Source organism: Gossypium hirsutum, chromosome A01, assembly GCF_007990345.1.
Source record: "Gossypium hirsutum isolate 1008001.06 chromosome A01, Gossypium_hirsutum_v2.1, whole genome shotgun sequence".
NCBI classification, from domain to species: Eukaryota; Viridiplantae; Streptophyta; class Magnoliopsida; order Malvales; family Malvaceae; genus Gossypium; species Gossypium hirsutum.
This window is the reverse complement of record NC_053424.1, coordinates 26,929,758-26,942,281: the sequence shown is the minus strand read 5'-3', so window position 1 is coordinate 26,942,281 and position 12,524 is coordinate 26,929,758. Positions and strand designations below refer to the sequence as shown.

General features: G+C 35.4%; 1 non-coding gene across 1 annotated transcript; it reads right to left on the bottom strand.

Annotated features, from left to right (window-relative positions):
* Positions 1-12,023: 12,023 nt before the first annotated feature.
* Positions 12,024-12,130, bottom strand: LOC121207341 (small nucleolar RNA R71). The gene has a single exon (XR_005902437.1). It is a non-coding gene; the product is annotated as a small nucleolar RNA R71 (small nucleolar RNA).
* Between the last annotated feature and the right edge of the window lie 394 nt (positions 12,131-12,524).

The following is a 12,524-nucleotide window of genomic DNA, read 5'->3' as shown; positions in this document are numbered from 1 at the left end:
CAACATATAAAGCATCAGTTCATGAGCTAACATAGAATTTATTCATATCCTCATTCATGAGTTCTCAACTTCATATATCTCAATGCTTTAATAGTTTTCCGTACATACCTATACCGATACATTTCTATTTCTCATCAATACTTTTATCAAACCGCTCCGGTTTATAAGTGATTACGATAAAATTCATTGATTTTCCGATGTCATAGTCTAACTATGGTCTTACATATGCATTGCCAAGGCCCTACCGTGGTCTTTCATTCACATGCCATAACCCGGTTATGGTCTTATTATTCGATTGCCATAGCCCGGCTATGGTCTTATTCAGCAACTTGCCTTACTTAATTCATACATTTCATTTAATATTTCAACATTTATCAAATAGAATAATTTTTATCTAAATTTCATCCATCTAATAGATAGGTAAACATTTAAGTTCAAATATACAAACTTACCTCATATTCGGAATTGACGTATCGGGTCGACTACTGATAATCTTACTTTTCCCCCAATCTAAATCTGAATTCTTTCTTTCTTGATCTATATGAATTTAAAATTGACTTATTCAATTACATATTCTTTTAATTTAGTCCAAAAATACACATTTGGGCATGTTTTCATATTAGCCCCTAAACTTTCACATTTAATCAATTTAGTCCCTATTTCATAAATACACAAAATCCACATAATTTCATTAAACTATAGCTTAGTTGAATTACATATAAGTCCCTGGCAGCCCATAACTTTCATTTATTTCACATTTCAACCCCTTAATTTTCACATTTCACAATTTAATCCCTTTTTGACATTTTTGTCAAAAATCACTTCACAAAACATGTAAAACTATCATCAAGCTTTCATATTTCATCTTCAAACATTAAAGAACACATAAAATCATCAATGGAAACTCTTAAAATCTTTAAAAATTTCAAAATCTAAGGTACGGGCTAGCTAGAATACTAAGCAACGATTACAAAAACATAAAAATCATCAAAAACTGAGCTAATATCATACCTTAATCAAGTTAGGAGTGTGCCGAAATTATGAAAGCTTTAAACCCTTATTCTTTTTTCTATTTTTGGTTGTTGAAAATGATGAATGAAATGAATTTGGCTTTTTTTTATTATAATTATAACTTAATTAATCAATTTACTAATATAACTTTTGTTATATAAATATATAATCATATAATGGATGTCCATGAATGTCCATTAACTTTTAAAATGGTCTAATTACCATTTAAGGCCATCATATTTAAATTCAAAACCAATTGAAACATTTAACTAATAGAACATTCATTTTACATTTTACGCGATTTAGTCCTTTTTATCAAATTGAACAATTATATGATAAATTTAGCTCACGAAATTTTCACACATATCAAATAACATGTTGTCAACACCAAAAATAGTATTAAAACAATTTTTTGAACTCAAATTTATGGTTTCAAAATCACTATTCTGATTTGACTAAAAAACCAGCTATTACAAGATAGTAGCAAGTTTGACCACTGGGCTAAATGTTTCTTTGAAGTCACACCCAAGCACCTATGAACATCCCTTTGCTACCAACCATGCCTTTTGTCGATCAACCTTCCCATCAGAATTCTTCTTGATTTTGAAAAGCCATTTGCACCTGATCACTTTCCGACCAGGAGGTAGAAGAACAAGTTCCCAGGTAGAGTTAGCTATTAAGGCATCAAATTTAGCTTGAACCACTAATTTCCATTCCTTATAGGCAAGAGATTCCTCAATAGAGCTTGGCTCAAAATCTACAGTTTCTACTGACAAAGCCTTGGGTCTAAAAATTCTGACCTTAGACCGAGTAACCATAGCACAAGTATTCTTTGGAGAAATAGGAGGAACAGTGGCGGTCATAGTGGGTAACTGAACAAATTTAGTAGATAGATGCTGCTCCCTTAGACTAGATCTGGATTCAGCTGATGAATCAATTAAGACGGTTTATAGCGGACTATATGTAGCTGGTGAGGCAACTGAATCAGACTGCACAGGATCGCAACTTTAATTAGACATAGACTGTAGGCAAAGGCATAGTGGTTCTGCTAGGCTCTGTAGTGAATTGAGAAGAAGAAGACTGAACGATAGGAACATACGTGGTAACACACATAGTAGTCTGAACATTGTCCACAACTGGCAAAGGGAACAAGAATCGATGTTCGCAACATTTGCAGGACTATAATCAATCTGGGAAAATATTGTATCCTTTGAATTTCATTATTCAAACGAGACTTATCAATTATCGAACAATATTGGGCATGTAATTAATTTCATACATTAAATATTTATGTAATTCACACAAATACAACATTCAATTCAAACATATTAATAGACATAATTAAGTTACACGAACTTACCTCAATAAATGTTCGTGTACGTAAAATCTACTAATTCGATATTTTCTCTTTTCCTCGCTCTAACTCTGAATTTGGTCTATCTAGATCTATAGAGTAAATTTAACATCAATTTAATACAATTCATACTCAATTCAGTCCAATTCACATCTTAGGCAAAATTACCATTTTGCTCATAAACTTTTAATTAATGATTATTTCATCCCTAGGCTCGGAAAATAAAGTTCATGTAATTTAATCCTTATTCCAAGCCTACCTGAATTTCTCATATAATATTTATAGCCCACGTGTTTCATAAAAATTCAAAATTTTCCATGAATTTTACAACTTTACAATTTAGTCCTAAAATCATAATTTCATCAAAATTCATTTTACAAAAGTTGTTTATTTATCAACAACCTTTCATTTTCTACCATAAATTTCAAAATTTCAGCATACTCATCCATGGAAAAACCCTAGTACTTTAATAACTTTACAAATTAGTCCCTAAGATAGCTAAATTAAGCTATTACGATCTCGAAAATAAAAAAAACATTAAAAATGGGACAAGAAAACATACCTAATTGAGCCAAGAAAGCTTGTTTTCTCTTTCCTAGGGTTTTCATGTAATTTTTGGGGAAGAAGAGTGTAACATCCCCGAATCTGGGGTTAAAAGTTTTAAGGTTTGTGGTTAAGGTCAGTGAGTGGGTTGAATGTTTGGATTCAATTTTGCGTTTTAATGTCGGAATGGGCCTACTGGTCTGGTGGTAAGTTGTGTGTTAGTGTATCTCTGGGTCTCATATTCAAATCCCTATGAGCGTTTTTTATATTATTTATTTTTATATTATATTATTTTTGTTTTAAAAGGGGAAGTTAACTTTTAAATAGGAAATAATTTTACGTTCTTTTGCTTTTACTTTTTATTTTTTCTTCCCCATTGTTCGTTTTTTGTTCTTTCCAAAGTCCAATTTCATTTTTTTCTTATTTCTTTCATTTTATATACGTTACGTGTTGTCTGTCAAGATCAATCGTTCTTGTGTGTTTCGTTTTATCAGAGGTGAAGTGGGTAAGTTTTGTTCATGAGAGTTTACGATAGAATTGCTTCTGCTTCTATTATTTGTTCATGAGAGTTTACGATAGCTTCTATTGTTCATTTTTTGTTCTTTCCAAAGTCCAATTTCATTTTTTTTCTTATTTCTTTCGTTTTATATACGTTACGTGTTGTCTGTCAAGACCAATCGTCCTTGTGTGTTTCGTTTTATCAGAGGTGAAGTGGGTAAGTTTTGTTCATGAGAGTTTACGATAGAATTGCTTCTGCTTCTATTATTTGTTAATTGCAGTTCTTATAGTTTAAGTTTATGTGTGAAATTGAGGTTTTCGAACAATTGGTGAGGGTGAATCGATTGGTCTTTGTTGCTTGATATCGCGTTCTAAAGTTTGTGTTCTGAAACGATTTAACTTCGGTATCGAATTATGGTGAAATTCGATAATGTCTAGTGTGTTTATGAGATTGGTTATTTGAATTATCATATTTTTTCTGATGCATGAAATTCTATATGTTTTGGCATTATTCTAGGTTACCAATGGTTGGGGATCATTTCGACATCAGAAGCATGAATTTTAGGCTGTTTCAGTGTAGTATTGTGGCCACACAGGCATTTGTCCCACATGGGTGGCTCACACAGCCGTGTGAAATTGGGAATCAGGGTTTTTGGGTGAATTTTGGTGCCACGCGGCCTGACCACACGGGCATGTGTACCACACGGGCCTATGAGATCTCCACACGGTCGTGTTTCCTCTATTATTCATTTTTAGCATTTTTAGACAGTGAGTTACAAGGGCTTGTGTCCTCTCCACAAGGGCGTGTGTGGCCTTCACATGGGCGTGTAGACCCTAACACAGCCTGGGCACTTCCACACGGCTGGGGCACACGACTATGTTGCCTTATTTTACAGAATTTTTGTTTTGAGTCATAAACTATATGTTTTATGTTTCTGTGTAATCCGATCCTCATTCAAGCCTCGGTAAGTGTGTTTAAGACTCGATTTTGGTTGGTTCGTATACATATGTGTTTATGAGCTTTAATTTTATTGCTCGTTTATGTGATGAATAAGTATGAGTTTATTATTGTTGTCGTAATTGAATATTAGAATACAAGTGTAATCAAATCCGAATCTGTTCAACTGGAAATGTTAATGTATTTTCTGTATATTATCGGCGTAAGTGGTGCATTGTTGCATAGCATGAAAATTTTAGGATCTGGTTTTGAAGAGAGGGAAGACAAACTTAGCAATTTTAACTGCGATACTTTGGTACAGCGGTTTACCACACTATCCTATACGTATATCTACTCAGCTATATACAGTTACCCAAGTGGCTTAGTTCTGCATTGTGGTGTGTTGGGTGGATGAACCTATTATAGTCCTATGTGGTGTGCATAGTGGACGGGCCTACCATAGCCCTTATGTGGTGTGCTGGATGGACGAAGTGGTGTTTGGTTAGTGGGGTGGGATTTTGACTTGTGCATCTGTTTGATTCTAAATATACGTCTATTTGTTAAAACATTTTATCTATTTGTATGAACTTCTGGTTATTTACAATATAGTTAATGTCATGTAATATGATCTGATTATTACATATGACTGGAAAGTCATTTCTATGGTTTGATATTGTATTTGACATACCGATTGAGACTTTTGTAAGTGATATTTTTATGCACATGCTTGCCTGAAGTATTTAATGTGTCACTCTGTATTTTGCCGTCTGTTCATGTTTCAGACTCACACTGAGCTCACGTAGCTCATCTCTATAGTGTCTTTCCTTTCAGGTACTTTTCGTGTTCTGAAGTTGGACTCAATATGCCGGAGGTCTCAAAAAGATACTGTTTGATTTGGTTTAAGTAAAATCTCATAAGTTTTATACGATTAATTTTAAGTTAGTTTGTAAAATGATTATATAAACTATGGTACAAGTTTTTATGCTGGACTTTCGTAATGCGTTATTTTGATTAAACTTTAGAAACTGTGGATTTTATTTCTGAATGCTTGACACCGGTTTAATATTGTTGCAAACATAACGAACAAAAAGGTTTTCTTGGTTTGAATTAAAGTTTTTATTTTAGCCACTTTTGGTGGCCAATGTAATCTCTAGGATTCGGTCCAAACTTCTAGGCTGGGTTTTAGGGCGTTACATTTAGTGGTAAGCTAGGTTTACAAAAACTTGGCTTGTGTTTTTGCGTATCCGTGTATGCGCGTGTTTAAAAAAAATTTCTAAAAAAATTGTGCCACAGTGTTTCGAAAAGTTCTTAAGAAAATAAAATGTCTGAAACTTCGATGCTGGTCTGTGCGAAACTCTAAACTTGTCAAATTAGTTTTGGAATATTAGAATGGTAATGTTTAGACAATTACCTTTGTGTTCAATTTTGGTATTGTAGATTATTAAGGTTAATTTGAAGTTTGATATGGATTCTGGTGATAAGCAAAATCGTAAGAGTCAGTCTGGTGAGACACTCGAGGAGTAGTTGGCTTCTCCGGGACATGTGTCTGTTTAGGAGTGGGAAGTCAATGCGGTTCAGGTAGCTTCGGGTGGCGATGACCCGGAGGTTGGTAGTGAGGCATTGACTAGAGTTGTGAGAGAAGTGTTAGGGAATGTCTTCGAGGCTAGTTAGAGAGAACTAGAGAAATGGTTCAAGGTAGTTGTGCAGCTTGTGGGAAGAAAAGAGATCGTAGTCCTTCGAGGTTGGAACCTCGATCTGCGAAGATGTCAGGTCTCAGCAAAATGTCAATAAGAGTAATGTGGGAGGTTCTAGTAGTGGTGCAAGCACTCCGTTTTGTGAGCATTGTAAGAAGCATCATCCAGGAAATTGTTGGAAAAAGTTGGCAGCTTGTCTCAAATATGGGTCCATGGGGCATCGGATTAGGGACTACCCTCAGCGACATTGAGTCAGGTATGGTTGTGTAATATTCTTGACTTGGTTTGCTATTGTTGTGAATGATTTGACTGTCTGAATATGGCATTGTGTTTGTGTGTGTAATAGAAAAGTAAATTCATCTGGTTTAGAGGTTAAGTGTTCTAGGTATGTATGCGAAATTTTAAGGTTTAGTATGATATGGTAGTGTTCCAAGGTCAGAGTGCACAGTAATATCGTAGTGGTGAGTTTTGTTTTTAGATGGTTGTTCTATCAGTTGGAAATTTCGGGGACGAAATTTCTTTAAGGAAGGATGAGTTGTAACATCCCAAAATCTGGGGTTAGAAGTTTTAAGGTTTGTGGTTAAGGTCAATGGGTGGGTTGAATGTTTGAGTTCAGTTTTGCGTTTTAATGTCAGAATGGGTCTGCTAGTCTGTGGTAAGTCATGTGTTAGTGTATCTCTGGGTCTCGTGTTCAAATCCCTGTGAGTATTTTTGATATTATTTGTTTTTATGTTATTTTATTTTTGTTTTAAAAGAGGAAGCTAACTTTTAAATAGAAAATAATTTTACATTCTTTTGCTTTTACTTTTTATTTTTTCTTCCCCATTGTTCCTTTTTTGTTCTTTCCAAAGTCCAATTTCGTTTGTTTCTTGTTTCTTTCGTTTTATATACGTTATGTGTTGTCTGTCAGGACTGATCATCCTTGTGTGTTTTGTTTTACCGGAGGTGAAGAAGGTAAGTTTTGTTCATGAGGGTTTATGATAGAATTGCATCTACTTCTATTATTTATTAATTAAAGTTCTTATAGTTTAAGTTTATGTGTGAAATTGAGGTTTCCGAACAGTTGGTGAGGGCGAATCGATTGGTCTTTGTTGCTTAATATCGCGGTCTAAGGTGTGTGTTTTGAAATGGTTTAACTTTGGTATCGAATTGAGGTGAAATTTGATAATGTCTTGGGTGTTTATGAGATTGGTTATTTGAAAAATCATATTGTTTCGGATGCATGAAATTTTGTATGTTTTGGCATAATTCTGGGTCACCAATGGTTAGGGGTCACCAATGGTTAGGGATCATTTCGACATCAAAAGCATGAATTTCAGGCTATTTCGATGTGGTTTCTTGACCATAAGAGTGGCCACACAGGCGTGTGTCCCAGATGGGTGGCTTACTTGACCATGTGAAATTGGGGATTAGGGCTTTTGGGTGAATTTTGGTACCACACGGCTTGACCACACGGGCAGGTGTACCACACGGGCATGTGAGATCTCCACACGGCTGTGTCTCATCTGTTCTTAATTTTTAGCATTTTTGGACAGTGAGTTACATGGGCATGTCTCCCCTTCACATGGGCGTGTGTAGCCTTCACATGGGCTTATAGACCCCCACTCGGCCTCGGCACTTCCACATGGCCGGGGCACACGACCATGTGGCCCTATTTTACAGAATTTTTGTTTTGAGTCATAAACTATATGTGTTTTATGTTTTTGTGTAATTCGACCCTTGTTCAAGCCTAGGTAAGTGTGCTTGAGACTCGATTTAGGTTGGTTCGTGTATATGTATGTGTTTATGGGCTCGTTTATGTGATGAATAAGTATGAGGTTATTATTGTTGTCGTAATTGAATATTAGAATACAAGTGTAATCAAATCTAAATCTGTTCAATTGGAAATGTTAATGTTTGTTTCTGTATATTGTCAGCATAATGTGTGCATTGTTGCATAGCACAAAAATTTTGGGATCTGGTTTTGAAGGGAGGGAAGACAGACTTAGCAGTTTTAACTACGATACTTTTGTACAACGGTTTACCTTACTATCCTATACGTATATCAGCTCAGTTGTATATAGTTACTCAAGTGGCTTAGTTCCACTTTGTGGTGTGCATGGTGGACGAGCCTACCATTGCCCTTATGTGGTGTGCTGGATGGATGAAGTGGTGTTTAGTTGGTGGGGTGGGATTTTGACTTGTGCATCTATTCAAATCTAAATATACGTCTGTTTGTCAGAACATTTTGTCTGTTTTTGTGAACTTCTAGTTATTTGCAATATAGTTAATGTCATGTAATATGATCTGATTATTGCATATGACTAGAAAGTTATTTTTGTGGTTTGTTGCTGTATTTGACATACCGATTGAGACTTTTATAAGAGATATTTTTATGCACATGCTTGTCTGAAGTATTTATTGTGTCACTCCGCCTTTTTCCGTTTGTTCATGTTTCGGACTCACATTGAGCTCGCGTAGCTCATTTCTATAGTGTATTTCCTTTCAGGTACTTTCCGTGTTCTAGAGTTGGACTCGGTATACTAGAGGTCTCAGAAAGATACGGTTTGATTTGGTTTAAGTATAATCTCATAAGTTTTATACGGTTAATTTTAAGTCGGTTTGTAGAATGATTATATAAACTATGGTACAAGTTTTTATGCTAGACTTTCATAATGTGTTATTTGGATTGAACTTTAGAAACTGTGGATTTTATTTCTGAATGCTTGATACTGGTCTAATATTGTTTCAAACATAACGAACAAAAAGGTTTTCTTGGTTTGAATTAAATTTTTTGTTTCCGCCACTTTTGGTGGCCAATGTATACTCCAGGATTCGGTCCAAACTTCTAGGCCAGGTTTTGGGGCGTTACATTTGGTGGTATTCGAGCCAAGTTTACAAAAACTCGGCCTGTGTTTTTACGTATCTGAGTGCGCGTGTGTTAAAAAAATTTTCTGAAAAAATTGTGCCACAATGTTTTGAAATTTTTTTTGAGAAAATAAAATGTCTGAGACTCCGATGCTAGTCCGTGCGAAACTCTGAACTTGTCAAATTAGTTCTGTAATGTTAGAATTGTAATGTTTAGACAATTATCTTTGTGTTCGATTTTGGTATTGTAGATTCTTAAGGTTAAGTTGAAGTTCAATATGGATTCTGTTGATAAGCAAGATCGTAAGGGTTAGTCTGGTGAGACACCCGAGGAGTCGTCGACTTCTTCGGGGCGTGTGTCTGTTCAAGAGTCAGAAGTCAATGCGGTTCTACCAACTTTGAGTAGAAATGACTCAGAGTTTCACACTGAGGCAATGATTCGATTATGAAAGAAGTGTTAGAGAAAGTCTTCGAGGCTAGTATAGAGAGAACTAGAGAAATGGTTCAAGGTAGGCGTGCGGGTTGTAGGAAGAAAAGAGATCGTAGTCCTTCGAGGTTGAAGCCCCGATCTACGATGCATGTCAGGTCTTAGCGAAATATCTGCAAGAGTAATGTGAGAGGTTCCAGTATTGGTGCGACTGCTCCATTTTGTGACCACCGTAAGAAGTGTCATTTGGGCAATTTTTGGAAAAAGTTGGGAGTGTGTCTTAGAGGTGGGTCAACGGGGCATCAGATTAAGGACTGCCCTCGACGACATTGAGTCAGGTATAGTTGTGTAATATTGTTGACTTTGTGTGCTATTGTTGTGAATGATTTGACTTTCTGAATATGACATTTTGTTTGTGTGTGTAATGGAAAAGTAAATTGATCTGGTTCAGTGGTTAAGTGTTTTAGGTATGTATGCAAAATTTTAAGGTTTAGTATGATATGGTAATGTTCCGAGGTCAGAGTGCGCAACGAGAGCATAGTGATGAGTTTTGTGTTTAGACGGTTTGCAACACCACTCACCCGTATTCAATGCTAGAATAGGGTTATAGAGCATTACCAGGCTTACTAAACAATTAAACTTACATTTTATATACATTTTCAAATTTCATATTGATAAGTCGTAATTTATACATATTTTTATCTCATGCTTAGCATATTTTTGGATAAATTATCATCAGATTTGTGGAATTCTATGCTCTTAATCCTTTAATTTCATGTTTTATATTTAGGTGAGCATAGAAGAGTAAAAAGAGCGAGAAACGGGCCAAAAACGGAGAAAATGGGTCGACGTGGGAAATCAACACGGCCTGGACTTCCTTACACGGGTAGTTCACACACCCGTGTCTATTTAACAGATTGCAACACGACCTAAGCCACCTCACACGGGCGTGTCCCTGTCGAGCCCAAGTCTAGTCCTATTCGGAAAAGGTCACTCTTGAGGCTTTTAGGCATTCTAAAGCCTATTTAAACACATAGAGGAGGATTAAAGAGGACACACAGAGTAGGAGGCAAGGAATTACTCAAAGGAAGCCGATTGATCCATCTCAAAAGTCAGATTCACCTTAAAGACTGAAGATCTCCCTTCAATTCCCTTCATGAGTTCTTGGGTTTTCTTTATGTTTTGTTATCTTTATTCTTTTGAGATGTTTTGTTTCATAAATATGAACTAAACCCCCTAAATACCTAAGGGGAATGAAACCTAAGACGGATCTTGTTATTATTATCTGAATTATATGATAAATATTTGATTTGTTCTTAATTATGTGTTCTTAATTCTTACTTTCATATTTCAGGATATTAATTCAAGTTTTGATGTGCTTATTCAGAGGAGCAAAAGTCCTTGTTTAAGAGTAGATCCAACATAATTAAGCAGAGTTGATTGCACGCGTAGAGATAGGGTGACATAATTTTGTCGGATTAGGGTGAAACCTAATAAGGGAATCCATAAATCGAGTTACTGCAACACTAGGGGTTTTAATTAGAAAGAGATTTCAATTAATCAACCTAGGGTTAGACGTTGTTAGTCTCGAGAGAGATAATAATATAAATTAGGGATTTCTACAGATCAAGTCAAATAAATAAATCGTCTAATTCAGTGTCAATAACAAGTGAAGTCTAGGTGGATTTTTCCTTAGGTATTGTCCAAATCATTCAGTTTTCCCAAAAGCTATTTCCCCAATTCACTTTCTGTGCATACTTAGTTTCATAATTAGTTTAGATAAAGAAAACCCCTTATTTTTAGGTTAGATAATAAAAAGAAAGTTAATACTATTACTTTTAGTTCCCTTAGGCTCGACATCCCGGTCTTGCCATAAGCTATACTACTGTTCGATAAGGTGCGCTTGCCTTTGTTGTGATAATAGTTAGTTTTCAAGAACGGTCAATTATAAATTTAAAACTTATCAAGATTTGTTCACATCATATTTTTGGCGTCGTTGCTGGGGAACTAAGATATTAGGAATATTTAATTTTAATTACTTTAGCCATTTATTTCATTGCAATTTCAATTTTATTTTAGTTTTGTTAATTTTACTAATTTTTTTTTTCTTCTGGTAGGTTTTTATAGTTTATGACTAGAAGAAACCCGTCGAGACCATTACTTTTTGATAGTGAGATAGAACACATAGCTTGCAGAAACCGAAGAGAAATTAGGTGAAGCCTACGTGACATAGAGGAAGAGCAAGAGGACGATATTTCCACCACAATCGAGGAGATGGCTGAAAATCAAGAAAATTCGCTACCTTCTGCGATTGCTGCTGATCCAGTAAATCAGAATCCTGCTTCATACACTATGTATGATTATGCTAAACCTAATTTCAGAGGAACTGAGTCGAGTATAGTTAGGCCTGCTATTACTACAAATAATTTTGAACTGAAACCTAACACGATTCAAATGATACAATAATTTGTTCAGTTTGATGGTTTGCAAGATGAGGACCCAAACACTCACTTTGCAAATTTTCTAGAGTTTTGTAACACTTTTAAAATCAATGGTGTTTCTAATGATGTCATTCGTCTTCGGTTGTTTCCCTTTTCATTGAGGAACAAAACTAAACAGTGGTTGAACTTGTTACCACGAGGGTCAATTACTACTTGGGAACAAATAACCAAAAAATTTTTACTTAAATATTTTTCGCCGGCTAAAATAGCTAAGTTGAGGAATGATATTTCTTCTTTTGTGCAGATGGATCTAGAAACACTTTATGATGCATGGGAGAGATACAATGATCTATTGAGAAAGTGCCCTCACCATGGGTTACCTTTATGGTTGCAGGTTCAAACGTTTTACAACAGTGTGAATCCCTCAACAAGGCAACTTATCGACTCGACTGTTTGTGGGACTATCAATAACAAAACACCTGAAGTTGCTTACGAATTTATTGAAGAGATGTCACTGAATAACTATCAGTGGCAAGTCATGAGAACAAAGCCAACAAAAGCAGCCGATGTTTTCAACGTCGACGCGGATACTATGCTATCTAACCAAGTAGAACTTTTAAATAAAAATATTGACGGTTTATATGGTTCTACTCAGGTTCATCCAGTGATGAGATGTGATTCAAATGGAGGAGGAGTACACACAGAATATCAAACCTTCAACCCCAGCACTGAGGACGAACAAGTTCAATATATGGGTAACAATAATTCTAGA